This window comes from Brachyhypopomus gauderio, unplaced genomic scaffold (genome assembly GCF_052324685.1).
Source record: "Brachyhypopomus gauderio isolate BG-103 unplaced genomic scaffold, BGAUD_0.2 sc44, whole genome shotgun sequence".
In the NCBI taxonomy this organism is placed as follows: domain Eukaryota; kingdom Metazoa; phylum Chordata; class Actinopteri; order Gymnotiformes; family Hypopomidae; genus Brachyhypopomus; species Brachyhypopomus gauderio.
This window is the reverse complement of record NW_027506870.1, coordinates 1358226-1382540: the sequence shown is the minus strand read 5'-3', so window position 1 is coordinate 1382540 and position 24315 is coordinate 1358226. Positions and strand designations below refer to the sequence as shown.

The following is a 24315-nucleotide window of genomic DNA, read 5'->3' as shown; positions in this document are numbered from 1 at the left end:
CCTTTCCAAACACCAGGACGGCCAATTCTTGCGCATAAACTGACATGCGTGTTTCTTCAAAACTTTAACAGTTGAACTGGGAAGCACAACCTGAAACAGAAAACCTTAAATCAGGGGTGGGCAATCTTATTCACATAGGGCCAGTGTGGCTGTTTTTTATCCTTTTCTAACCAAACAGGTCACACAATCAGTTAACTAAGACCAGCTAATTAAACTAGTGATATAAGGTGTTGTCTGGCCTGGTTGGACTAAAATCCAGCAGCCACACTGGCCCTTTGCAAAGCACACAAAATTCACCATGAGCAAAGCCAAGAAAGATCAATGTTTTACCACATCAGGGGATTGCAGTTTGCTGGAACTTGGCTGGGCCTCATCCACCGTTGTGTTGGAACTGCACCTTGCATCTGATTGGCCTAACTTTTCCAAGTACTGCCTCACTGTTTAAATGAATGACGGAAGTTCTGGGGAGAATAATGTAAATATATTTAAGGAACAAATATTTAGGTAAGTGACAAAGTCACTAAGCAGGACAGTGTTTGTGCAACCTTTAGGTGCGTGAACAGTCTCCTCATCAAGTTCCACTGTGCAGGGTTTTGACTTTTTCTGTGGCCTCATAATCTCCACATCACTGTCTGAATCACTGTCCTTCTGTAACCAAGGTATGACAGGCAAAAAGTTTACAGAAATTTGCATTGCCACATTTTGCACAACCGTTAATTAAGCTGTATATATAATGGCAAGTACAGGTTAAGATTTTGAACAATTAAGCTGTTACTGATAGACTGAAACTATGTTTTTTGAAAATGAGTAAAATGTCATGACAATCAATATTTATGTTTTGAAAAAGTCATACTTTTAGGTAAACAGCAACTTGATTTATGTGGTTAGAATGGTGCAGTGGGCAGCATCACAACCTAATGAAATTAATGGTTAAATGTACGTGAATCAGTGGTTCAGTTTTTCGACCTGTGATGTCTTTCCAATGCAGATGGTGAGGCGGAGTCAACAAAGAATGACTTAAAACTTGTTTGTAAGTTTAGAGACCAAGAAGGCCTTTGGGAACCCGGCGCAACATTGCCATTCTTAAAGTTCTTTGTAAACTGCTAAGCTCAATTGATATAGAGAAACACACAAAATTGTGTCTTATATTGCTGATGATTTTTATTATATACCTGGTTTGGAAAATTAGAAACAGTTTCAATAGTAAATCAGAATGACTATTTAAAGGACATTTGGCAGCATCTATAGTTTTAAGGTTAAATGCTTCAAGTTAAGCAGTACTTTGTGAGTTATGAATAGGTCAAAACACTCTTAACAAACTGGTTTAAGTATAAAACAAATAAAAATAAAATAATAAAAAATTACAAACCTTTTTGGGTATGCCAGTTTTTATGCTGGTTTCTGCAGACAGAAACTTTTTTTCTTTTAAACATTCCTACAGCCTCTGTCCAAATGTCTTCACCTCTGATGAATCGGTTTCTCTTTTCAATAAGCACCTTCTGATAGTCTAAAACAAGAAATTCAGAGTTTATATTATTTTTCAAATATGTTCTGGGATTAAAGTTATTTAAACAGGTAATGGAAATGCCATGGTGCATGCTTTACCACACAGCAAAAATATTCTAATTTGTTCTTACATTTTAGACTAATGTTACTGGTGGCAGTGTGCTACAGAAAGCAGTGCAGTTTTAGATGTAATTAGCTAACGCTAGCGAGCTTAGCGAGTTAGCTGGCATGTTTTAACTAGCCAGCTAGCTAGCTAACTCAATTTGTTCACCCAGCTAGCGTTAGTTGGCTAACCCCATAGACTGCAGGCATGATTCCAAATGTATAACGACAAATACTACACAAAGTAATCACACCATCATTTAGCTACACTTACCTCCAAACATCAGTATTTTTGCGGCATGTGTTTCAGTCTTCCTCCTTCCTTTTCTGATGGGCCATTTTACCTCTATCCAGCCATCCTCACTGGTTAAATCTGGGCAAGCAGTGACCTGAGACAGTGGGGTGTTCGATTTCACTATTATATCTGAGCTCTCAACCTCCACAGACTTGTCCAGAAAATAAAATAACGTGAATTTTCCGAGCATTACTGAAGTGCTAACGGTTGAGTTGCAGCACTGGACAAACTTCCCAAGTTCCACAAACACTGAGGCTGAACCTGATTGGCTGATTTTTGGCACTAAATTTAAACAGTTCTCTGGCGCTATTCCTGCATTCAGTCTGCACAGCGCTTAACAGGTAAGTTCATTTTCCAGCAGTAAAATGAATATGAAGATAATATAGTGTAAACAACTACATATGGAACTACACATGGAAGCCTATATATAGACTTGTTTTGATCATTTAGATATTATTTTGTAACCGTTTTAATTCAAATGATAATTATATTGTCTTTTTTTCATACAAGAATTGAAAGGTCATAGCCTATTTTTCCGATACAGTTATACAAAGACCAATAATATGTAGATCCCTTCATGTGTGTGTGTGTGTTTGTTTGTTTGTGTGTGTGTGTGTGTGTGGGGGGGGGGGGTCATGTGAGTGTATGTGTTAGAGACACAGAAGCAGAGAGAACATAATGAATATATGTCAGTCATGATCCCTATTGGTATATCTTTCTGAAGTATATAGTTTGTGTTGTTACAAATCTCAAATAGGAAAAGAAAGAATTACAAACAAGCAATTAATTGTAAAATTGCATGTTTTTTTTTTGTTTGTTTTGTTTTTTTAATTTCAGGATGGCTAAAAAAGGGGTCAATATAAGGCATATCTAGAAGAAGACTGTCCAACTCCAAGAAAGCGTCTTAAGAAAAGAAATACTGACCAAGTAATATACTTCCATTAGAATAGGAATAGTTGTCATACTTTTGACCTTATAGTGTACTTTTGAGTTTTCAATTTTATTTTTATATTAATGTATATGTATTTGTTGTATTAAAAATGAGTTCACACATATGCTTTCACAATTCCGAATCATTTGTTATAAATTGCATTTTGTTAAAGATGTTAAATTCTATTATCACAACGTGTCACGTTGAGGACCCCGGCCCCTCCCTTTTGGGCGTGTGTAAACGTTGTCCACGTGCTCTGTCTGCGTTTTCGGAACTCCGTGGTGATAGCTTTGTTGTGTGAATAATGTGTCTCACCTGTGAATCGTCTCGTAATCACATGGGGCTAATGTGGTCTGTCTATTTAATGTGCGCTCGCGCAGTGTCCTGTGCTCGTCGTTGTCTACAGTCTACACGTTGCTGTGTTAGTGTTTTCTGTTTTCCGTGCGCTATTGCGCAATATCTGTTTATTAACGTGACGTCTGTTGCTACAAGGAAGGACTCAGTGTCTCGTCCTTCACGCCGCACCCACCGTCACACAACGTTTGTCATGGAATATTCATTTGAAATTGTAAATACTTATTGTACTGTACTTCAGTGAAAGTATCTATAAGTTATATTGCAAAAATATAGGCTCATAGGACACATTTAGTAAAATTATAAGTTTATCATAAAAAAGCACAGTTTAATACTAAGTATATTTTTATTAAGTACATAGCCAGTACAAAAGTAGCACAGCCAAATAAAGTATACTTTTTCAAAGTATACTGAAAGACTAATTAAGTAGGTAAAATTGTAAGTATAAGAAGTAAAAGTGTACTTTAATTATTCCGCATATAGTTCAAGTATACTATTATTATATTTAAATATACGACTTTTTCACAAGGGATAGCTTCTCTAATCAGCAAAACTGTTTTCAGCTGTGCTAACCTACTTGCACAAGGGTGTTCAAGGGTTTTCTAAATATCCAATAGCCTCCTTACAGAGTTAGCAAACACAATGTACCATTAGAACACTGGAGTGATGGTTGTTGGAAATGGGTCTCCATACATCTATGTAGATATTGCATTAAAAACCAAATGTTTACAGCTAGAATAGTCATTTACCACATTAATAATGTATAGAGTGTATTTTTGATGCATTTAATGTTAGCTAAATTGAAAAAAAAACTGCTTTTCTTTCAAACATAAGAACATTTCTAAGTGACCCCAAACTTTTGAACGGTAGTGTATATGACCTACACCTACAGACAACAAAATTCAGAACACACACACACACACACACACACACACACACACATATATAGAGGGCGGCACGGTGGTGTGGTGGTCTGGGCTGCTCTGTGTGGAGTTTGCATGTTCTCCCTGTGCCTGCGTGGGTTTCCTCCGGGTACTCCGGTTTCCTCCCACAGTCCAAAGACATGCGTATTAGGTTGTTTGATCATGCTAAATTGCCCGTAGGTGTGAGTGCGTGCGTGCATGCGTGTGTGTTGGCCATGCGGTGGACTGGCGACCTGCCCATTGTGTACCCTGCCTTCGCCCGGAGATGTTGGAATTGGCTCCAGCCCCCCCGTGACCCCGACTAGCAGGATTAAGCGGTTCAGATAATGGATGGATATATATATATCGTTCGTTAATTTGATAATCTTATCGGGCGATATAAAAATGATCGCCGTTAATCTATTCTTAAAGTTGGGTTGGGAACTGGGTCAAAATGGGTAAGCAAACTATGATGACTTTCAACTTGATAGTTTAGCTCGTCTGTATTCCTAACCAAATTGCACAGTAGGGGAGAGAACGAGTTTTCAAACCTGTGAATTACAAATCGTTCGTGTGTTTACATGGATGCGGCCACGAAGTCGCCAGGTTTGCTTCATGGAAAATTCATTTTTAGGAATGTAAAGTGTTACCGGATCGGAGCTCGGAGCGGTGGTTTTCTGCATGGTCCTAGCGCTAGATTCGTCGCTATTTAAATATTTCTTTTTAACCGTTAAAACTGCAGAGGACCAAAACCGGCTTTTGAAAAAGTGCGTCCGTGAGGTTAAATGTAGGGGAGAGTGGGGACAGTTGCAACACTTTATGTATTTCCTTCAGTATCTCAGAGACCATTTACAAAAGAAAGACAAATTTTTAAATACATTAAACCCACATGTAACCCAGGTGTATATAAATATATATCTCCAAGGTTGTAAATATTCATTGATACTGAATATGGCTTAGTTATAACTAAGGAGAAACCCCATTCTTTTACCCATATCATTATAATTATTAGATCAATTTAGATTGTAGATATTAATTAGTGGCATATTTTAAGGTGCTTGCCCCTTTAAGAGAATCCATGCGTAGTTAATAGAGTTGCACCGAGTGTGCGCGCGCAAAGCACGAGCGGGAGAAAAGACACAGATAGCGGGAGAAAGACGCAGATGGCAAGAGGAAGACGCGGATAGCGAGAGAGAAAAGCAGATAGCAAGAGATATTCTGAAATTAGACAGCACTGGAAACAAGGCAACAGTTAGAGCATACTGTAGGTTCGTTCTAACTGAAACCTTAAAATCCTGACACTGCAGACAGAATATTCTGAAACCCGAGAAGTTGGCCAGGTTTTCTGTTGTGCGATTTATTCAGTTTCCACGGGCCTCCGAGTGTAGTTTGTGGCTGCAGCTGCACCATGTGGACCGTGGATGGCGAGCCAACCCAAGAGTGATTCATGAATGTATTGTTCTAGCATTCCTATTCCTTCAACACGGTAGGAGAAGAGATTTTTCTTGATTTTGGATCATTTATTGAGATATTCGTCTCCAAGGAGTATCCAGTTTTTTTTTTCCTATTTTTGCTGTTTTTTGGAAAAGGACAGTTATTCTCCATATTTTTTTTTCCAATTGACTCTTGACACAAGGACTACAATTTTGACCCTCTGTTATTTTAATGGGTTCTTAATCAGTGGGAGAAAAGAAATTGTCACAGAAGACATTGCACATATTCAACTGTGAATTGTGTTGTAATTTGATTGAGGTGGAGTAGCCTACTCGTGAGGAAGCCCTGGAAGAGTATTACTTGTAGATTGTTGCACAAGGGTTATGTGATGGAAACATTGTGAACTATTTTTTTTCTTTCAAGGGGAATTTTCATATGTTGATGTAAAGTACCTAGTATACGGTTGCTTTAAGAGTATGCTATTAATAGCCAGTCACTTTTGAGAGGTAGCCTAATTTACCCATACCCACTAAACCGATAGACAGCCAAAATACACTATTTAATTAGATAAATAATTTTAAGTAAACATAGGATTTTAGTCCAACTAACATAAGGAGGCAACTTAATGAAAGCTAGATGAAAGGACATTAATAAGAGATAAAGCAGGTAATATATATGTTAATCTAAATTGATAAGAGTCTTAATTTGAGTGGGTAACTGGAAGGAGTTTTACTCTGCAGGACAAAGGTTGGGCTAACTCAATTAGTCATCTGTTGCATCAATTGTCATTGTTGCTGTCAGTTCCTTTTCAATACAAAATTGAAGCTCACTTATTGAAGCCATTTATTTATCATCTTGGTGTTCTGAGTTTTACCACTCTACGATCCTAGAACTGGTCCTGTAGCTCACCCGCTGGTGAGGACGATAGTATATCTCGTATCTCATACATGCTACACACATCTGTCACCTATCTAGCCATACTGATGCAACATGTCTAAATATTATTGTATTGTAGTAAATTACATTATAATGGAGAAAGTGAAATGTTGCAAATTAAATGACTAAATGTTGGCTTACATTTCAAATATCATGTTTAGCTGAATAAACATGTTATCAACCCCTTTTAATGTACAGTATGTAGGCTTACAAATTCATTTTTAACTGAATAAACCGTTGAACACGAGTAGCCTACATTTTATTGAGCATGTTTTTTTTTCTTCAAGTATCAAAGTAGAACAGCTTCCTCAAGCAGTCATTGATGCATTTTGGAAACAGGAGATGAGCCCCTGGTCTAATGCACCCTCTGTATTAAGAAACCCTATCTCAAAAACTGACTTTTAGTCATTACTTGGGTAGCACACATATGAGCCATTTTAATATAGATTAATCTAGATTAATCTAGATTAATTTCAAGATTTCAGTGAGATTAATCTAGATTAAAAAAATTTATCTATGCCCACCCCTAATATATATATATATATATATATATATATATATATATATATATCAGTGGGGAAAATAAGTATTTAGTGAGTCACCAATTGTGCAAGTTCTCCCACTTAAAAAGATGAGAGAGGCCGGTAATTGACATCATAGGTAGACCTCAACTATGAGAGACAAAATGTGAAAAAAAAATTGAGAAAATCATTTTGTCTGACTTTTAAAGAATTTCTTTGCAAATAATGGTGGAAAATAAGTATTTGGTCACCTACAAACAAGCAAGATTTCTGGCTGTCACAGACCTGTAACTTCGTTTTTAAGAGGCTCCTCTTTCCCCCACTCATTACCTGTATTAATGTCACCTGTTTGAAGTCGTTAACAGTATAAAAGACACCTGCCCACAACCTCAAACAGTCACACTCCAAACTCCACTGTGGTGACGACGAACTTGCACAATTGGTGACTGACTAAATACTTATTTTCCCCACTGTGTATATATATATATATGTGTGTGTGTGTGTGTATATATATATATGTGTGTGTGTGTGTGTGTCTGTAGGTCATATATATGTTGTGAATTTTGTTGTCTGTAGGTTATATATATATATAGATCCCTTGCTGATTTTCTTCGTTGGCCCACTAATAAAGACATGATCATTCTATACTTTAATGGTAGATGTATTCTTACATGGAGAGACAGAATATTAAAAAGAAAATCCAGAAAATAAATCTAAGGAATATAAATTGATTTGTATTTCATGGAGTGAAATAAGTATTTGATCCCTTAGTATTCATTAGCAGTTCTGGCTTTTACAGACCAGTTAGACACTCCCAATCAACTTGTTACCTGACCTGAAGCCACCCGTTCTCACTAATCACTTGTGTGAAAAAAACCTGTCCACAGAATCAGACAGATCACACAGATTTCAAGTCTCCAACATGGGTAAAACCAAAGAGCTGTCACAGGAGTCAGAATTGTTGACCTTCACAAAGCTGGAATGGGCTACAAAAAGATTAGTAAGGTGTTGGATGTGAAAGTAACAACTATTGGTGCAATTATCAGAAAGTTTAAAGAGTATAACATGACAATCAGACCTCGGCCCGGTGCTCCAAAGAAGATTTCGCCTCGTGGGGTGGCAATGATGCTGAGAACGGTCAGAAATCGTCCTGCAACCACTCGGCAGGAGTTAGCAAATGACCTGAAGGCAGCTGGGACCACAGTTTGCAATGAAACAATTGGCAACACTTTGCGCAACAATGGATTCACATCCTGCAGTGCCCGAAAGGTACCCCTGCTGAAGAGAGCACATGTGGAGGCGCGCCTCAAGTATGCCAATGATCATTTGAAAGATGAACCAAGTTATTGGGAGAAGGTTTTGTGGTCAGACGAGACCAAAATTGAACTTTTTGGCCTCAACTCCACCCGCCATGTGTGGAGGAAGAAAAATGCTGCCTATGACCCCAAGAACACTGTGCCCACCGTCAAGCATGGAGGTGGAAGCATAATGTTTTGGGGGTGTTTCTCTGCCAAGGGTACAGGGCTACTACACCGCATCACTGGGAAGATGGATGGAGCCATGTAACGCACAATCCTGAGGGACAACCTCCTCCCCTCTGCCAGGGATCTGAAAATGGGCCGTGGTTGGGTCTTCCAACATGATAACGACCCTAAACATACAGCAAAGGCAACAAAGGATTGGCTCAAGAAACATCACATTAAGGTCATGGAGTGGCCCAGCCAGTCACCAGACCTCAATCCGATCGAAAATCTATGGAGGGAGCTGAAGGTCAGAGTTGCCAAGCGACAGCCCACCAACCTTCATAATTTAGAGAGGATCTGCAAAGAAGAGTGGGCCAAAATTCCCCCTGGTGTGTGTGCTAAACTTGTGGTTAACTACAACAAACGTCTCACCGCTGTGCTTGCAAACAAAGGCTTTGCCACTAAGTATCGAGTGTGTTTGGCAAGAGGGATCAAATACTTATTTTCCTCATTGAAATACAAATTAATTAAAATATATTCTTTAAAATTATATTCTGGATTTTTGTCTTGATATTCTGTCTCTCCATGTAAGAATACATCTACCATTAAAAGTATAGAATGATCATGTCTTTATTAGTGGGCCAACCAAAAAAATCAGCAAGGGATCAAATACTTCTTGGACTCACTATATATATATATATATATATATATATATATATATATATATATATATATATATATATATATATATATATATATCAGACATGATGTATAAAGTATTAGAAACCCATACTTGAGTAAAAGTACAAGTAGTCTATCAAAAAATATACTTGAGTAGAAGTTGAAGTGTTCTTTAAAAACTTTACTTAAGTAGAAGTACAGAAGTATTCAGCATTTTTTGTACTTGAGTATTGCAAGTAGTTTATTCTAAAATGTATTACTCAAGTACTGAAAGTAAAAAGTACAAGTATTATGTTTTGAATTAATTAAAGAAAGCAGTCAAAGTTTGATTATCAAATTGTTTATATATAACATATCAAATAACATATATAATATATATATATAATGTATATAACATTTATATATATATAACATATTGATTATATATAACATCTTTATATATAACAAATCAAATAACAAATATATAACATATATTGTTTATATATAACAAATCAAATAAATACAAATCAAAGCTGTCAAAGAATACAAGTATATATTTTATAAATAAAAGCAATTACAGCACCTATAAAAACTGGGCTTGACTCTTTGTAAACAAAACAGATGAACTATGTCCCTTCCCCCTTTACAGCTGCTTGTGCTTTCTTCCCCTCAATGGCTTATTCTCTTCTTGAACTGGTATGCATAAAGCAGTCATATTAAGGAATCCAGAAATCTTTTGTTTATCTTCAAAAGTAGTTGGTTTTCAAAATTGAATGCATTCAGTCTTGCTCTTCTAGGGCTAAAGACTAATCCTGCAATGCTAAATAGCCTCTCGCAGGCTGCTGATGCTGGAAGGGGTGTGTTTAACCTGACAGACAACTTGCACACAGCTGGAAAAGACTTGAGCAAGTCCATGTTATCTGCTGAACAGGACAAGTACGCATCGAGCTGTTTGGCGCCGTCTTGTGCTCAGCTGCGTCGTAGGTTTGATGCACAAGTATACGTTGTCCTTAATTTAACTGAGAAAACAAGGTGTGTTTTGGACATAAAATCCGTCCGTCGAATTCTAAGGGTGAGCCTACTGCCCTGCGTTTACCCTCATTAAATGCCCTTACCATATAAAAACACTACACTATAAAAATGGGCACGTGATTAGTCAGCATGAAAAGAGACACGGCTTACAGTTGCTAAAAACACAACTCAGCCTTTATGATCGCCAGCTAATGTTAAGTGAATACTGCAGCACGTCATGAACATAATTAGGTTAGTTAGCTAGCTAAGATATCTAACCTAACTAGCACTTACTAATAGCTCAAGCTCGTGTGTCTTCTGTGCGTTATATTTGTAATTTACCTTTATGTGTTTCTTTAGGTTTGAAGGGGAATTTTTAAAAGCCAATATTTTGCACTCTTTAGGGAGGCAGAGTAGGCACTTCATACTGTAAGAATTTTCTTTTACTCCGTCAAAAGAAAACATCGTATCTAGATAGGGCCAGGGGTGGTCTCCGTCCTCACCGCGATGATCACTCGCCGTGGAAGGTGCTGAAAGTGGTGAAGGAGGTGTTGCTGGCTCTTCCATCTTGGCTTACGAAGCTAAAGTGTTGAGGCAGGTATCAGAGAAAAAGGCGGGACGCAATCGGAGAATGTGCAGTTTTCACGAGACAGACTGATTGTTTAACCCGGTGACAGCACCATCTACCGCTCTGGCAGTGATGATAATATGGGTTTGATTCCTAGCTAACATGTTTATAATTGTAACGAGTAACTATACAGCACGTAAAAAATTTATAGGAGTAAAAGTATTAAACTAATGGAAAATATGTAGTGAAGAAAAAGTAGAAGTAGGAGAAAAAAATAATACTCCAGTAAAGTGCAGATACAGCATTTTAGTACTTAATGTAGCGTTCTGCGTGGGGCAGAACAGGGAGGCGGACACAAATGCTGAGGAGAGCGAGATTTATTCAAGGAAATTCCAAAACCAGTGTTAAACGGACAGGCATGGGTCAAACTGGGAGGGCAGCCAGAACAAGAAAGGACAACGGGCATATTCAGACAAGAAACTAACGACGAGGGGGAAAACACGGAACAGGCAGATGTAGACGGATAACAAAATGCAAAGCTCAAACTTACGAACAGCAGGTGACGGGTTTAAAGAAAAAGACCGATCCGGACATGGGAGACACAGGGACTTTTATACACAGAACTAAACTAGGGACAGGTGATGACAATGACACAGGGGCGTGGTAACAAACGAGGAATCATCAAAACCAACGAGCAGGGCGGGACAAACGGGCAAGGAACACAGACACGAGGGAACCCAGAGTGACAGCTACGATAGGGGGCGTAGCCCTACGTGACAGAACCCCCCATCAAAGCGTGCCACTCCGGGGCACGCAAGGGCAGACAGGACAGGGACAGCGGACACAGGACAGACCGGAGGAACAGACACGGGGAAAGCAGGGCACGGAGACCGGGGCACGGCAGGGACAGGGGAACCAGAGACGGGCCAGGAGCCGGGCCGGGGCATGGCGATACAGGCAGGGACAGGGCGAGGCACGGGAGCAGGACTGGGAACAGACACAGGAGACAGGCCAGGGGACAGGGCAGAGGCATACACGGAGGCAAACACGGCTTGACGACTGAGACAGGCACAGGCACAAGGAGGGTGACAACTTGGGGAACAGACATGGGGACTGGGACAGAGATGACACCACAGGAAACAGACACGGGAACAGGAACACAGACCTTGACAGACACAACCACAGGGACAGGAACCAAAACAAAACCAGGGACAGGACTGGGGAACATGGGGAACCCGGGCACAGGAGCAGGAACACAGGGCGGAGCAGACAGTACACAGAGTCCATGCCCAACAGGGGGCAGCACAGTCTCTTGGGGCACAGGCGCGGCCGGGCAGCGGGCACAGGCGTGGCCGGGCGGCGGGCACAGGAGCCGGCAGACAGGCAGCGGGAACAGGAGCCGGCAGACAGGCAGCGGGAACAGGAGCCGGCAGACAGGCAGCGGGAACAGGCAGGGTCCGCTGGAGGGCAGCGGGAACAGGCAGGGTCCGCTGGAGGGCAGCGGGAACAGGCAGGGTCCGCTGGCGGGCAGCGGGAACAGGCAGGGTCCGCTGGCGGGCAGCGGGAACAGGAACAGGCACGAACTGCCTACGAGCAGCGGGAACAGGTTGCTGTGGCAAGGAGAAACCCTCGGGGGGTGGAGCCACCAAGCCGACGTCCTCGGGGGGCGGAGCCACCAAGCCGACGTCCTCGGGGGGCAGAGCCACCAAGCCGACGTCCTCGGGGGGCGGGACCGCCATACCGACGTCATCGGGGGGCGGGACCGCCAAGCCGACGTGGCCAGTACTCCCCCCCCAAAAAATACTTGGGGGTGTCGCGATGAGAAGCTGGCGGGCTCAGCGGCGGTAGGTCCTCCTCCACAGGGTCCTGGGTGAGCCTGGAAGAATACACAAACACAGAAGCCCCTCGGTGGCTCTCTCTGCGACGGCTCCGCCTCCTCTGAGGCGTCGGGAGCTCGCAGAAGCCATCGAGAGCCAACCGAGGGTTAAGCAAACGCCTGTCTGTGCACTCAATCCATCTGCTCAGTTGACTTGTACCACAGGTTTCTCCTCCCTATAGTGATCAAGCCGGGCAGACACATAGCGCTCAACCGGAGTCTCGACGCGAAAGCCAGTCGAAACCGAAAGTGACTGGGCTTTCGTTGGCTTTCGAGACTTCCGTGTTCCCACAGCGCCAGGGGAATTTCTGTCTCTGGTTCGTTCACGCTGCGATATCGGAGAGTCGGACCGAACCAGCCAACATCTCATCGCAGCGATTAAACTCACCAGAGTCTCGCTCCCTCGCTGTGTCCTTGTGAGATCGGTCTTTATGTAGCGTTCTGCGCGGGGCAGAACAGGGAGGCGGACACAAACGCTGAGGAGAGCGAGATTTATTCAAGGAAATTCCAAAACCAGTGTTAAACGGACAGGCATGGGTCAAACCGGGAGGGCAGCTAGAACAAGAAAGGACAACGGGCATATTCAGACAAGAAACTAACGACGAGGGGGAAAACACGGAACAGGCAGATGTAGACGGATAACAAAACGCAAAGCTCAAACTTACGAACAGCAGGTGACGGGTTTAAAGAAAAAGACCGATCCGGACATGGGAGACACAGGGACTTTTATACACAGAACTAAACTAGGGACAGGTGATGACAATGACACAGGGGCGTGGTAACAAACGAGGAATCATCAAAACCAACGAGCAGGGCGGGACAAACGGGCAAGGAACACAGACACGAGGGAACCCAGAGTGACAGCTACGATAGGGGGCATAGCCCTACGTGACACTTAAGTAGAGTAGCGAAGTAGTTCTACTTCGTTACTATACATCTCTGTATACAATTATATTTATATATATAATATAAAGAGTATATATATATGATATAAAGATAACAAAATCACCCATTCTAATATATTCTATATGTCAAAATTATTTTCTTACCAGAGACATCTACTGTTGCTTGATATTGATGTTAGGGAAAGAATCATGAAATTAACAAACATGGTGGATTAATGGGGATTCAGGTGGCATAGCAACTGTATATGCTGGTCTACATCATTCAAAAAAGTTGGGATAAACATGCAACTTCATAAGAGTAACAGATTCTCACATGTGACATGAAGCTGTATTTCACAGAAGACAGGAATGTAGGGGGTCATAGATCTGTCCAGCTTCTTCTGAGCTCCACACAGGTAAAGTCCTCCATCCTCCGCTGTCACATTACTGATTTCCAAACTAAACATGTTTACTTGTGTTTCCTCTAAAAGGGAAAATCTCTGTTTCCCTTTTCGTTGTTCAACATTAGTTACGACTGCATGGATGCTGTTGTTAGCCATTCTGAACACATATTTAACATCATTTTTATACTGCTCTGGATATGTGCAGTTGAGTGTAATGTTGTGTCCTTGGTGAGCTGTTTGTGTGAGTGATGTTCCACAGCAAGGATCTGCCAAATGGACAAAATGAGTCAGTGAGCATTTCATGTGCTGTAAAGAAGCTAGAAAGAGAAAGAAAGTATTTCTGTGCTCTTCTGAGGTGTAAAAGATCAGAATCTAAATGTAAATGTGTCCCTCTAATTGAGTTCAGTAATACTACTTACTGGTTTAAGCTAACAAACGATGACTGGAACAAAATCCTGCATCTGAACTTCTCTAACTAAAAACACTATCTGTGCCATTCTAGGGGCCCTCCTGACCAGACCTTCTTACAGTCCACATGTGCTATGATATGTTTGAGAAATCAAACCCAGAACACAAAATTAAGTCTCTCACCTTCTTGTACGTTCAGTGTCACGTCTATACTCAACTCTCCTTCTACTCCACACCTGTAAGCTCCAGCATCCTGCTTACTTATGTTTCTGATTAATACACTGTAGAGGCCAGTCGTAATGTCATCTACAGCCATAAATTTGACTTTACCAGCCCACATCTGGGAAATTAGTTCATTTGTGCATTTGTTTTGTTTAATCTTGCAAAAATACTTTGTGTGATTCATGTACTTGAGACGATCGTACTGCCAGTTGATAATGATACTTCTCTATAGCCAGTCACATCCTCACAGTTCACTTGACCTGTGAATCAAAATGCAGTTCCTCTTATAGTCATGTTATCTGAACAAGGGGCTTTGTGTCATACTCACAAAATGTATATTTTTATTAAAAAGGTAAATGAACAAGATTAAAAGGATGAAAATATGAACCATGTAAACACAATAATAAACATGTCATAAAAGCCTCTGAGGGAAGTTGAAGACCTCACCTGAGAAGAGCCATAAACTGAAGATGAGGAGGATCTTCATTGTTTACTCATTGGATTTTATGATCATCAGATTGTGCTTCCAAAAGGACTGAAGATTTCCTAAGAGTGCAAAATGTCTTTTCTTCTGTTAAACTCTTTCACTTTCTCATTCTCTTCTCTTGTTGAACTCCCTTCTGTTAAACTATTTGTATTCCCTTAAACTCTCTCTTATGTTAAACTGTCTCTTCTGTTAAACTCTCTCTTCTATTCTGTTACACTCTCGCCCTCACATTTTAAGTAGACTGCTCCTCTTTCTGTCTAACACCACTTCCTCCTGTCTGTGGTCCATCCTCTCTGTTGCACTGTCTTTCCTTAACACCACTTCCTGCTGTCTGTGGTCACTCCCCTCCAGTGTGGTTCACTGTATTCACTCCAGTATAGGAGGTGCTTTTAGATTTGGATGTGCAAGTTGGCCAAAATTAGCAAAGTTACACAAGTTCATATGGCGTTCATCTGCTGATTCTACTTAAGACTGGGATACTAATTAGACCACATCAGCTTTTATGTAATCTTAAATGTAAATTGATATGAGTTCATCACTTTTTGAATAACTGCAATCACAGTTCAGGGCTCAAACAGACCACAATGCACATAGACCACAGCTCACACAGATCACAACATACACAGATCACAGCTCGCACTGATCACAATGTTCACAAACCACAGCTCACACATACCATTGCTCACAGACAACAGCTTACACAGACCACAGTTTACCCTCTGCTCTTCCTCTTCCTCACATATCATGTGTTTACACCACAGTGTCCAACAATTACCCCCAGTTGTGTTCTAGATGAAAGCTAATCCAGGTGGAAATATGCAGGAGTCTAGGTACTAGATAACATACTAAGAACTGCTTTTGTCACAAAATCATTAGAAAACCAGTAATTACAGTATGATAAATATTACTCTACTCATTTTATGAATGATAAATGATGGATTTATCTTTGCATTGTATATGTATCAACTTAACCAACTGCCCAGCAACATTCAGTGGGAGGCAAAGAGCAGCTGTAACCCAGGTTATAAAAGCTTAGTATTTTAATTTTTTAATTAAATAAGCTAAGAACATATAAATAAATAAAGACACAAAAGTAACTTTATAAAAGAAACTTTATTCACTTGATAAATAATAATTATTTAATAATTATTATTAATTTAATTCCCAGCATATTTCACAGCCCTCCATAGTACGTCACACGCTACAGCCAATAAGGTGGTTAATTAAATCGATAGGCGCGGGAAATACTGTCGACCTGGACCCAGTTCTTCCTTTTGGTTCGAGCAGCCATCGTGAGCAGAAGGCATTTCTGTAAGAAAGTTAACAGAAACGTGATTCGTGATAAAAACTGCCGTGCTGGCAAGTAAAGCCCTCTTTAATTTAAAACGCGGAGCGGGTGGACCCAAGAAGCGCTTTATATTGAACGGGGAGTGTTACTGTTGGGATACACGGAGTTTTGCATTGGTGAGTGACTAGTAATTACGGCGCTAGCCAACTATGCTAAGCTAACCATATAGGTTCTGTAGGATTTCCGTGATGTCTGCGCTTAAATGTGTCAGCATAATCACCTAAAATAATGTATGACCTGTCTAACTAAGACGAGGAATAAGAGTGGCATCCATAGAGGCTGTGAGTGTGTATTTTTGTTTTATTAGAGATTTTAGGCCTGTGTAACCACAAGCTGGCCTGTGTGTGCCCGCTAGAAGTGTGCACCATATGTTCGCGCGCTGCACAGACGCGCGCTGCAGAATTGTAACCCCTTGTTTGCCAGTCGTTACAATTATTTTGATTTTCGCTGTAAAGTAATTTAAAAATGTTCAGTTAATTGTTAAAGGAAGTCAAGATGTTGTGAATATGTGTATTTAAGTGTGAATTGTAATGTTTAGAGCTGATATGTGTTCATATAAGGCTAAACCGTGATATTGACGGAGTTATATGACCTATTATAGGTCAGGTTTTTTGCTAGAGTTCAGATTGGACCCCTTTTCCATTTGATGGCGAGCCTCCCTGGATTTCGACTCTGGAAGCAGTCTGCAAGCGCTGTGGACAGCTGTGATTAGTGAAAGTGAAACTATTCGTTTGCTGTTGCTGAATTTCCATTCATCTGCAGAGCGGTAGGAGAAACGCGTACTTTTCCACAGACTGGATATTCCAACTGCCACCTGTGAAACAAACGGACATTAGTTACACTCACACACACAGATCACAAGAGAAATTATATTGTACAACTATTTGAAATATATATAGATATTTTATTGCTGATTGTAATTGACACCAACTAGTGAGTATATATATATATATATATATATATATTATATTATTATTATATATATAATCTACCTATAGGTATTATCCTTATTGAATGTTATGATTGTTTTGTTTTATTTTTATTTATTTTAAAGAAAAATTATTTTTGCTTACCTTGTCATTAAAAAGAGGTTATCCCTAACCTCCAAATCCCAAAGCAGTGGTGCGGTGTCATCTCTGGTGTGGTGTCCTTGGCTCCGTAGACGATCCTAGGTTTTCTGATTGGCCCACAGTATTCCCTTTATATTTCCTATTAATTAACCTCAAACACTTACCCTTTGTATTCAGTACTGGTTAACTTATTTCAACTTCCTAGTAAGTCCGTTACATAAAACTTGGCGAGCCAGCCAGGAGCCTATTTACGCACACCCGAGAGCAGCACTGAACCACTGCCTAATCAAGCTAAGTTGTTTCACACGCTAACAATGGAGTTCATTGAATGTAATGGTGTAAAAGTCCCTAACTCTGTGGTAGTTAATGGATTAACTGGGCCAGACTATGATGAAGAGGTGCTTGCATTTCTGAAAGAACATGGTTCCATAAATAGGACGCTAAAAATAGATAACGTTAGTTCCGAGCTACATTCACAAGTAATTGTAGAATACAGTTCCGGTTCTGCTTTGCAGACCTTAGAACCCCTTCTACCCTACCGCTGTACACTCACTGATAATACTGTGTGCTGCGTACGAGCTCTAGCGAGTGTTTACAGTCGGGGGGTGGGTAGTAAGATTACTCACACTTATGTAGGTGAGCTACAGAGAGTAGCTAAACTAAGTGGGAGGGATCTAGAAGAAGTCTTAAGAGAAGCCCTGGATCAGATAGGTGGTATCATTGACACACCCGATGTGGTTGAGTCAAAAATGAACCTTCATCCTGCATCGAGCCCCGACCAAACATCAGATCAAAACCCGTTAGAAATTCCGTCCCAAGCCTTGTTCGGTGCTCACCTGAAACCTGCCTCTGACAATGAGAGCCATCATTCTGCACATTCCTCACCTGCTAAGCCCAGAACCATTCCATTGCTTGATTCTTCCGCACTCAATCCACCCGAAGTACAGAAAGTAATAGTGGAGCACATTGTGAGAAGCGAAGATAAGTCCCTATTTGCTAGTTCATCCATGAGACTGAAACCCTTTTCTGGAAAAGCTCCCAAGCCATACAGCGAGGTCGACTACGACACCTGGCGTTCTCAGGTTGGCCTGATGTTCAACGATCCATCAGTGTCTGATAGAGAGAGAACGCGCAGGATACTTGAAAGTCTTCTCTCTCCCGCCGCTGACATAATCAGACACATAAGTCCAGAGTCTTCAGCCACAACATACTTGCAGCTGTTGGATTCAGCCTATGGTACTGTAGAGGATGGAGAAGAGTTGTTTGCGCAGTTCATGGGCACCCTGCAAGATGCAGGAGAAAAACCTTCAGCTTACTTGCAACGTCTTCAGTCTGTACTGAGTCAAGCTGAAAGAGCAGGTGGAGTTAAGGCTCGTGACATGAACCAGCATCTCCTTAAGCAGTTTTGCAGGGGCTGCTGGAATGAAAGTTTGCTAACAGACCTACAGTTAGGACACAAGCTAAAACACCCCCCACCATTTGCTGATATACTGCTGTTACTGCGTACAGCTGAAACCAAGCAGGAAGCTAAAGTTGCACGAAGAAAACAGCATCTAGGCATAGTAAAACAAAAAGCAGCACTGCACTTACACACTACTGACAACAGTGGTGAAGTTCCAGTGCAGCCAGTTCCCAGTGAAATGAGTGAACTAAAGAAAGAACTAGCTCAAATTAAAAGCCAGCTAACTTCCATTCTGGCACAAAAAAGTGAAAGAAAAGCCCGTGTGAAGTCAGAATCCTCGACAGGAGAACCACTGACACAACCTAGACCTACAAGACCTGACCATGCGCAGAGGAAAGAAAGAAAGCCTCACGCTAAGAAAAACACCAGTGAAAAGCCAAAGCCTTGGTATTGTTTCCATTGTGGAGAAGATGGACACATTGTGGCTAATTGCGAAGCTGAAGCTAACCCTGCTTTAGTTACTGTCAAAAGAAAAGAGTTAAGGGAGAGACAAAGAGTATGGGAGGGTGAACAGAGTCCTTTAAACTGAAGCCAGTTTCTGTCATGGGACAGTCAGGAACTAGGGCTCATTCACGTCCCACTATCAGGAAACCAGAAAACCCACATATTCGACGAGCTTCACTGAAATGTGCACAAACAAGACAGTCATACGCTATACCTAAAGGACTGATAGGAACCAAATGTACAGCTCAAGTGAAAATTGAAGAAACTCAGACAAACTGTCTACTCGACACTGGTTCCCAGGTAACCACAATCTCCCAATCGTTCTCCAACCAACACCTACCAGCACACCAGATGAACCCACTTGGTGACCTGCTGGAAGTAGAAGGAGCTAATGGACAGACGGTACCTTACCTGGGGTAAGTAGCTCTAAGTATCACTTTTCCCAAAGAATTTGTTGGAGTGGAGGTGGAAGTGCCGACACTAGCACTGGTTGTTCCGGACTTCGAGAGTTCGAAAGCTCAACCCCAAGTCCTCATTGGTACGAATACTCTAGATGTTTTGTATATGTCTGTCACTGACAAGGTTGTGGAAAGACACTATCCTCCTTTGTACGGTTATGAAGCTGTATTAAAAATACTCAGAGCAAGGCATAAACAACAACAAGACCTCACTCATGGGTTAGTCAAACTCCACAGCAAGAACCCTCAAGTCATTCCCGCTGGAGAAGATGTGGTTTTGGAGGGTTATGTTTTAGTCAACCAACAGACATCAAACACTATGGCTGTTTTAGAGCACCCCACATGTTCCACCTTGCCTGGGGGACTATTAGTAAAGCCCTGTTTGGTGAACATTCCTGCTAAGCTACCCCAAAAAGTATCCGTGATGTTAAAAAATGAATCTGAGCATGACATAGTGATGCCCCAGCAGTGCATCATTGCAGAACTCAATGCTATTCAGGCTATACTACCCCAGTCATCCAGCTTAGCTGGGCCTATGTCAGTCAAACCTGAATTGAATTTTAATTTTGATGATTCACCCATTTCTAATGAATGGAAAGAGCGCGTTACGAAGATGTTGGGAAGCATGCCTGAAGTTTTTGCACAAAATGATCTAGATTATGGGAGAACTGATAGTCAACCATCACATAAAACTCTCTGATGAGACTCCATTCAAACACAGAGCTCGACCTATCCACCCGCAAGACCTGGAAGCTGTTCGTCAGCATCTTCAAGAGCTGCTGCAGGCTGGTATAATCAGAGAGTCTGAATCCCCCTTTTCGTCTCCTATAGTAGTCGTGCGGAAGAAGAATGGCGATGTTCGCCTCTGTATAGACTACAGGAAGCTGAACCTTCAAACGGTTAAAGATGCTTATGCTCTTCCAAACTTAGAGGAGACCTTTTCCACCCTCACAGGATCAAAATGGTTCTCAGTGTTAGATTTGAAATCGGGGTACTACCAAATTGAAGTTGAAGAGGCTGACAAACCCAAGACTGCATTCGTGTGTCCCCTTGGTTTTTGGGAATTCAATCGTATGCCGCAAGGGATCACAAATGCGCCAAGCACATTCCAACGCTTGATGGAAAAATGTATGAGTGGTATGAACCTCAAAGAAGTCCTTGTATTCCTTGATGACTTGATTGTTTTCTCCAAGACTCTGGAGGAGCACGAAGCAAGACTGCTGAAAGTTCTGAATCGCCTCAAAGAATATGGTTTGAAGCTTTCTCCAACTAAATGCAAGTTTTTTCAAACTTCCGTCCGATATTTGGGCCACATAGTTTCCCAAAATGGAGTTGAGACAGACCCTGACAAGGTAGAAGCCCTAAAGACATGGCCAAAACCTGAAGGGTTGAAAGAGCTGAGATCCTTCCTTGGTTTTTCAGGCTACTACAGGCGCTTTATTAAAAATTACTCAAGTGTAGTCAAACCACTCACAGACCTCACTGTTGGATACCCACCATTGAGGAGAAGTAGCCAAAACAAGAAAGAACAAAAGCAGTATCACGATCCAAAACAACCATTTGGTAGTCGCTGGACTCCTGAGTGCGAACGCTCATTCCAGACCATCATTGAAAAACTCACCTCAGCACCTGTCCTAGGGTTTGCAGACCCCCAGCTTCCGTACGCTCTCCACACTGATGCCAGTACAACCGGAGTGGGAGCAGCTTTGTACCAAGAGCAAGAAGGTAAAATGAAGGTTATTGCTTATGCAAGTAGAGGGTTATCAAGAAGTGAATCGAAGTACCCTGCACACAAGCTTGAATTTTTGGCACTTAAGTGGGCAGTCACGGAAAAATTCAGTGACTATTTGTATGGGAGCCCATTTACTGTTGTGACTGACAGTAACCCACTAACATACATCCTCACTACTGCTAAGATGGATGCCACAAGTTACCGGTGGCTAGCTGCGCTGTCAACTTTCAACTTCAAGCTGAGGTACAGGGCTGGGAGGCAAAATTCAGATGCTGATGGTCTTTCTAGAAGGCCTCATGGTGAGCTGACCAACGACACTGTTTCCAGAAAAGAACAGGAACGAATCTATCAGTTTGCTAATACTCACCTGGAAGACTCAGATGTTTGTGTGACCCAAGATGTCGTCAAAGCTGTCTGTGAAAAGCATTTTGTGAGACATACTTTGGATGAATGTCAGCATGACAATGACACTGTGGCACAGATACATTCTCTGGTTGTTTCGTCAGATTCCATTCCAGATGGTTTAGTTGATGAAGAACAAAGTGGGTTGCCAATAATACCACAAATGTCTGAGGGAGAGATCCAGAACCAACAAAGAGCTGATCCATGTTTAAGGGAAATCATCCACCAGCTGGAGACGGGGCAGACCATTCCTCCAACAGTCAGGAGAGAGCTACCACAAGTCACCCATTTCCTGAAACAATGGAAGAAGCTAAGATTGTACAACAACATCTTATATCGTCAGCGCTTAGACGAGGACAGTCCTACTTACCAGCTGGTCTTGCCTGAGACATTAAGAGCGGTTGTTCTCAAAAGTTTACATGATGACATGGGTCACATGGGAACAGAGCGGACACTCCATCTGGTAAGATCTCGATTTTATTGGCCAAAGATGTCGGATGACGTCGAAAGAAAAATCAAGACCTGTGACAGATGCGTCAGAAGGAAGACACTGCCAGAGAAGGCAGCACCCCTGATGAACATCACTTCGACCAGACCACTTGAACTTGTATGCATGGATTTCCTATCCATAGAGCCTGATCGAAGCAACACCAAGGATATTCTCGTGATTACAGACCATTTCACGAAGTATGCTGTAGCGATTCCCACACCAAACCAAAAAGCCCAGACTGTAGCAAAATGCCTCTGGGAAACTTTCATAGTACATTATGGGATCCCAGAATGTCTACACAGTGACCAAGGTCCTGATTTTGAATCCCATGTTATTAAGGAATTATGTCAGATTATGGGAATTCGCAAGTCACGTACTACGCCATATCACCCTCGCGGGAATCCTGTAGAACGCTTCAACAGAACTCTGTTAAACCTCCTTGGCGTTCTGAACGAGGAAGACAAGTCAAAGTGGAAGCAGTTCGTCAAACCCTTGGTGCATGCATACAACTGCACAAATAATGATGTGACTGGGTATACTCCATATGAGTTAATGTTTGGGAGACAGCCAAAACTACCTGTAGACCTAGCATTCGGCTTACCCCTGAGAAATAAGCATTATAAGTCACATTCCCAGTACATCCAAGATCTTAAGTCGCGTCTAGACGAAAGTTTCAAGTTAGCCAAGCAAGGGGCGGACAAAATTGCAAAAGCTAACAAGATCAGATTTGACCGGCGTGTCACGATCTCCAAACTAGAAGTTGGAGACAGAGTCCTTGTAAGGGCAGTCAGACTCCGTGGAAAGCACAAACTTGCTGATAAGTGGGAGCCGGACATCCACATAGTGGTGAAACAGGCTGAAGACTTTCCAGTCTTCACGGTCAAGCCAGAGACTAAAGATGGTCCGCTCAGAACTTTGCACAGGGATCTGCTACTCCCTTGTAATTTCTTGCCGGAAACTACTCCAGAACTACCTGCTTCAGAACCTCCACAAAGACCTAGAACACGACAGTCTGTTGAACAAGAAGCTGTAAACCAAGATTGGGACTTTGATGTTGAACACCCATACCAGAGAGTCACAGAGCGACCAGTTGTCAGACCAACCCGTTTCACTACTATCTATGAAGTACCTGTGAGAAGAGAAATTCAAGAGAACCTGCTTGCAAAAGACTTGCCTGAGGAGAACCTGCCTGAAGAGAACCTACCTGCCAGTGATTCATCTAATACTCCTGATGACAACTTAAATGTCAGTGAACCTAGAAGTGGAACACGTGAAGAAATCAGACCTGAAAGCCTTTCAGTACACTTGCCATCAACATCCAAACCTGAGAGCATTGAGCCTGCTGACATACCTGCAATGTCACCTGAATCCCTTGTTGAGTTGGAGGTTGAGAAAGATCAAGATTCAAGTGCTCAAGTGGATGCGGAAAGACAAACCGAAGATGTTCTGCCTGGAGCTGAACAGAATGACGTGAGTGAAGATACTGACTCCGGTAACCCAGATTGTGTCAGGCAGTCCACCCGTAAAAGAGAGAAACCTGAGCGCCTACACTATGCTCAGTTGGGAAACCCAATGGTCTCCATTGTTCAGTCCTTATTCCATGGTCTGAGCAGAGCTTTCACAGAAGCCTTGAGAGACAGTCTAGAACCTGATTACTTACCTCGTCCCCATCCCAAACCTATAACTACACAGCCACACAGATGCACAGGGACGTGCATAAGTTCAAGCGGGGAGGGTGTAACCCAGGTTATAAAAGCTTAGTATTTTAATTTTTTAATTAAATAAGCTAAGAACATATAAATAAATAAAGACACAAAAGTAACTTTATAAAAGAAACTTTATTCACTTGATAAATAATAATTATTTAATAATTATTATTAATTTAATTCCCAGCATATTTCACAGCCCTCCATAGTACGTCACACGCTACAGCCAATAAGGTGGT

At 41.6% G+C, this 24315-nt stretch overlaps 2 long non-coding RNA genes across 2 annotated transcripts; both read right to left on the bottom strand.

Moving 5' to 3' along the window:
• Nucleotides 1-345: 345 nt before the first annotated feature.
• Nucleotides 346-2003, bottom strand: LOC143486145 (uncharacterized). Its single transcript, XR_013123144.1, has 4 exons — nt 1883-2003; nt 1370-1507; nt 546-648; nt 346-461 (listed from the first exon to the last, which is right to left on the bottom strand). It is a non-coding gene; the product is annotated as an uncharacterized LOC143486145 (long non-coding RNA).
• Nucleotides 2004-13571: 11568 nt separating this feature from the next.
• On the bottom strand, nt 13572-15428 carry LOC143486133 (uncharacterized). Its single transcript, XR_013123141.1, has 3 exons — nt 14925-15428; nt 14439-14737; nt 13572-14113 (listed from the first exon to the last, which is right to left on the bottom strand). It is a non-coding gene; the product is annotated as an uncharacterized LOC143486133 (long non-coding RNA).
• Between the last annotated feature and the right edge of the window lie 8887 nt (nt 15429-24315).